Source organism: Scyliorhinus torazame, chromosome 3, assembly GCF_047496885.1.
Source record: "Scyliorhinus torazame isolate Kashiwa2021f chromosome 3, sScyTor2.1, whole genome shotgun sequence".
NCBI lineage: Eukaryota > Metazoa > Chordata > Chondrichthyes > Carcharhiniformes > Scyliorhinidae > Scyliorhinus > Scyliorhinus torazame.
In genome coordinates this window covers 327,463,322-327,468,755 of record NC_092709.1, presented here as the reverse complement: position 1 = coordinate 327,468,755, position 5,434 = coordinate 327,463,322, and positions in this window count along the sequence as shown.

Below are 5,434 nucleotides of genomic sequence, written 5' to 3'. Positions count from 1 at the left end.
GGATGCAGTTGCTGCTGGCTATGACCTCCGGAGGCTGACTGTTTGGAACAGGAATGGAAAAGGTGAGGAGAAATGGAAAGTTCAGCTGGTTGAGAAACAATCCAGAGAAAACAGAAGGCAATCAATCGTGAACCTTCTCAGTCCACCAGCTGTAGCAATGTGTGGCAGAGACTGCGGTGCCTGAATGGGGCTTTTCTCAGTCCACCAGCTGTAGCAATGTGTGGCAAAGACTGCGGTGCCTGAATGGGGCTTCCTGGGTGACACCAATCAAGTCTAACACAGAGTTGGCCAATAAGGTATAAATCATTGTCTTACAAGGATAGGAGGCTGCCTGGAGAATGTGGAGGGCGGGAAGACTTAAGTAGAGTGATGAGTCCCACGGCACTGATGTCATGGAAGTAAATGATATAGAGTGGAGAAAGGGTGATGAATTTTGATTTCAAAATAGGAGAAGCAACTTATGGGAAAACACATGGGAGCAATGGCGAAATAAGAGATGTTGTCTTGTTTTATAATCTCATTGGGAAGTGCTTATTAACTAGTTTTTTAAAAATCTATAATTTTGTGGGACCTGTGAGGCACTAGCTAGTCTAGCGTTTATGCACTTATTGCCCATCCCTAGTTGCCCTTGAGAAGGTGGTGGTGAGCTGCCTTCTTGAATCACAGCAGTCCATGTGGTGTAGGTACACCCACTGTGCTGTTAGGAAGGGAGTTCCAGGTTTTGACCCAGCGACAATGAAGGAACAGCGATATATTTCCAAGTCAGGGTGATGAATGGCAGGACAGAACTTAGATCTGATTGCTGAGCTCTGTCTATCACTGGCTGCCTCTGCTGTTTGACATGCAAGTAATTCTGTGTTGTAGCTTCACCAGGTTGACACCTCATTTTTAGGTATGCCTGGTGTTGCCCCTGACATGCCCGCCTGCACTCTTCATTGAACCAGGGTTGATCCCCTGGCTTGGTGGTAATGGTAGAGTGGGGGATATGCTGGATCATGAGGTTGCAGATTGTGCTTAAATACAATTCTGCTGCTGCTGATGGCCCACAGCATCTCATGGATGCCTAATCTTGAGGTGCTAGATTGTTGGAAGTCTATCCAATTTAGCACGGTGGTAATGCCACACAACATGATGGAGGGTATCCTCAATGTGCAGACGGGACTTTGTCTCCACAAGGACTGTGCGGTGGCCACTTTTACAAATACTGTCGTAGACAGATACATCTGCAGCAGGCAGATTGGTGAGGAGAAGTCAAGTGGATTTTCCCCTCTTATTGGTTCCCTCACCACGTGCCGCAGGCCCAGTCTAGCAGTTATGTCCTTTTGGACTTGGCTATCTTGGTCAGTAGTGGTGCTACCGAGCCACCCTTGGTGATAGATATTGAAGTCCCCCAACCAGAGTACATTCTGTGGCCTTGCCACCCTGAGTACTTCTTTAAAATGGTGCTCAACAAGGTGGAGCACTGAATCATCGGTTTAGGGATGGGGAGGGAGCTGCAGATGGGGTGATGGTAATCAACAGTAGGATTCCAGAACAGTAGTGGTCCAGAAGATCGCGCCAGAGCGAGGCGTCTCTCTGCAAGCTCTCCCCAACAGATCCACTTTTTACTTAACTTATACTCGTTATAATCTTTTAAAATTTAATTCTAAGACTAACATTATTACTAACCTCTCTCTGTTATCTTCTCTTGCAGGCTTGAACATCCTCCGAGGCCTGGAGACCTTTTGACCCGACCCGACCCGACCTCCACAACCTGGAAGTGGATCAGGCCCAAACCAGAAGTGAAGCCCCGACCTCGATTTGGAGCCAGCCAGGAACTCGGAGCTCCCAACCCATCCTAACAACCGGCGCCAGCCCCCGGATCGCACGGCCCAGTCCCCCGAGCTCCCGACCCGACTCCCGACGACGAGACCCGGCCCAACCTGACCCCAAGAGACCCGCCCAGCGACCTGACACGGAGAGGCCCGCCCAGCAACCCAACCTACCTGGAGATGGAAGAAAGAAAAATCCACGTGGAGGCCCGACCGGGCCTACTTCAAGACCCGACCCAGGAGCACCCAGGGAGAGAACAGACCACGGGGCCCAGCCCAACCTGCCTCAGGAAGCTCCTGCCCACGACCTAGGACGCACAAAATGGCGGAGAACCCGTGCGATGACCCGAACGTGCTGCAAGGTATTCCCGTGCCCGTAGAACGCCGGGACCCATCCGCAAACATGCCCCCCCTAGCAACCTCTCTACCTCAACCAGTGCCCGGGACCCTGCCAGACCCGACCCCGGAAATGTAACCAGCGCCCTGGTCCCCACCAGATTCCTAGACCCTGCCAGACGCAACCACCTACTATCCACAAGATCAGACTTCTCCCATTGGATCCCAGGATCATCCAGCCACAGCCGCCGACCGAGGAAGCGAGGGAAACCCGGCGGTCTGCAGGTTAGATTGGAGCAACGCGGTTTCAAGACCCCTCTCCCCAGAATACTCCTGGCAAATGTACAAGCGATCAAAAACAAGCTGGATGAACTTAACACCAGACTTACCTCTCAGAAGGAAGTAAGAGACTGCTGTGTGCTCTGTTTCACAGAGACATGGCTCACCCCCGCCTCAGCGGACTGTGCCATACAACCTGAAGGCTTCTGAATTCACCGGGCGGACCGCACGGCATCATCAGGCAAAGCAAAGGGTGGAGGGGTTTGCCTCCTCATCAACTCCTCCTGATGCTTGGATGTGGCGACCCTGGCAGCGAACTACTGCTCCCCGGACCTGGAATACCTGACCGTGACGTGCCGCCCATATTATCTTCCACGTGAGTTCACTTCAGCCATTATCACAGCGGTCTACATCCCACCCCAGGCAGAAGTGAGGAAGGCGCTGGATGAACTGTACACAGTTATAAACAACTACGAAACAGAACACCCGGAGGCCTTGTTCATCGTGGCCGGAGACTTCAACAAGGCCAACCTCAAGAGTGTACTGCCAAAATTCCACCGCATATCTCCTGTCCCATCAGGGGCAACAACACTCTTGACCACAGCTACTCAAAAATCAAGGGCGCCTCCCGTTCCATCCCCCGACCGCACTTTGGGAAATCAGACCATAAGACGGTGCTCCTTCTCCCGGCATACAAGCAGAAGCTCAAGCGGGAGGATCCAGCAAAGAAGGTCGTGCAGTGCTGGGCCGAGGAGACAGAAGAGCTCTTACGTGACTGCTTAGAGACAGTGGACTGGTCCATATTTAAGAACTCAGCGACCAACCTAAATGAGTATGCCACCACCGTCACAGACTTCATCAGCAAATGTGTGGACGACTGCGTGCCAAAGAAAGCAGTACGTGCGTTCCCCAACCGGAAACCATGGCTCAATCGCGAGATTGACTCCCTACTGAAGGACAGATCTGAGACGTTCAAGTCAGACGACCCTGACCTATACAAGAAATCCTGGGACGACCTCCGCAAAGCCATCCGAGATGCCAAGAGAGAATATCAAACCAAGCTAGAATCACAGACAGACTCTCGGTGATTGTGGCAAGGACTAAACAACATAACGGGCTACAAAGCGAAGCCGAGCAGTATCTCCGGCAGCAGCGCACCCCTCCCCGATGAACTCAATGCATTCTACGCTCGGTTCAAGCAGGTAACCAACAATCCGCTGTCGAGTGCCCCAGCAGCCCATAACTCACCCAGATCCACCATCACAGCTTCCGAAGTCAGATCGGCCTTACTGAAAGTGAACCCTCGAAAGGCGACGGGCCCGGACGGGATCCCTGGTCGTGCACTCAGAGCCTGTGCGGACCAGCTGGCAGAGATGTTCGTGGACATCTTTAACCTGTCCCTACTCCACTCCGAGGTCCCCACCTGCTTCAAGAAGACCACCATCATCCGGTGCCAAAGAAGAACCAGGCAACGTGCCTCAATAACTACCATCCGGTGGCCTTGACGTCAGTGGTAATAAAGTGCTTTGAGAGGTTGGTCATGAAGTACATCATCTCCATACTCCCAGAACACCTTGATCCACTGTAATTCGCATACCGTCGCAACTGGTCCACAGCAGACGCCATTTCCCTGCAACAACAAGGACTGTTGTTGGCCTTGTTGAAGTCTCCGGCCACGATGAACAAGGCCTCCGGGTGTTCTGTTTCGTAGTTGTTTATAACTGTGTACAGTTCATTAGACTCCTATTTATTGACTACAGCTCCGCTTTCAACACCATAATCCCAGCCAAGCTCATATCAAAGCTCCAAAACCTAGGACTTGGCTCCCCACTCTGCAACTGGATCCTCGATTTTCTGACCAACAGACCACAATCAGTAAGAATGAACAACAACACCTCCTCCATAATAGTCCTCAATACCGGGGCCCTGCAAGGCTGCGTACATAGCCCCCTACTCTACTCCCTGTACACACATGACTGCGTGGCAAAATTTGGTTCCAACTCCATCTACAAGTTTGCTGACGATACATAACGACGAGTCAGAATACAGGAGGGAGATAGAGAACCTAGTGGAGTGGTGCAGCGACAACAATCTCTCCCTCAATGCCAGCAAAACTAAAGAACTTCAGGAAGCAAAGTACTGTACACACCCCTGTCAGCATCAACGGGGCCGAGGTGGAGATGGTTAGCAGTTTCAAATTCCTTGGGGTGCACATCTCCAAAAATCTGTCCTGGTCCACCCACGTCGATGCTACCACCTAGAAAGCACAACAGCGCCTATACTTCCTCAGGAAACTAAGGAAATTCGGCATGTCCACATTAACTCTTACCAACTTTTCCAGATGCACCATAGAAAGCATCCTACCGGGCTGCATCACCGCCTGGTATGGCAACTGCTCGGCCCAGGACTGCAAGAAACTTCAGAGAGTCGTGAACACCGCCCAGTCCATCACACGAACCTGCCTCCCATCCATTGACTCCATCTACACCTCCCGCTGCCTGGGGAAAGCGGGCAGCATAATCAAAGACCCCTCCCACCCGGCTTACTCACTCTTCTGACTTCTTCCATCGGGCAGGAGATACAGAAGTCTGAGAACATGCACGAACAGACTCAAAAACAGCTTCTTCACCACTGTTACCAGACTCCTAAATGACCCTCTTATGGACTGTCCTCATTAACACTACACCCTGTATGCCTCATCCGATGCCGGTGCTTATGTAGTTACATTGTATACCTTGTGTTGCCCTATTATGTATTTTCTTTTCTTCCCTTTTCTTCCCATGTACTTAATGATCTGTATGAGCTGCTCGCAGAAAAATACTTTTCACTGTACCTCGGTACACGTGACAGTAAACAAATCCAAATCCAAAGATTCCTTGTCCATATTTGATCTGATGCCATGTCACACCATGGGAGTCTGAAGTCGATGTTGAGGACACCCAGGGCAACTCCCTCCCGACTGTATACCATTGTGCTGCCACCTCTGCTGTGTCTGTCCTGCCAGTGGG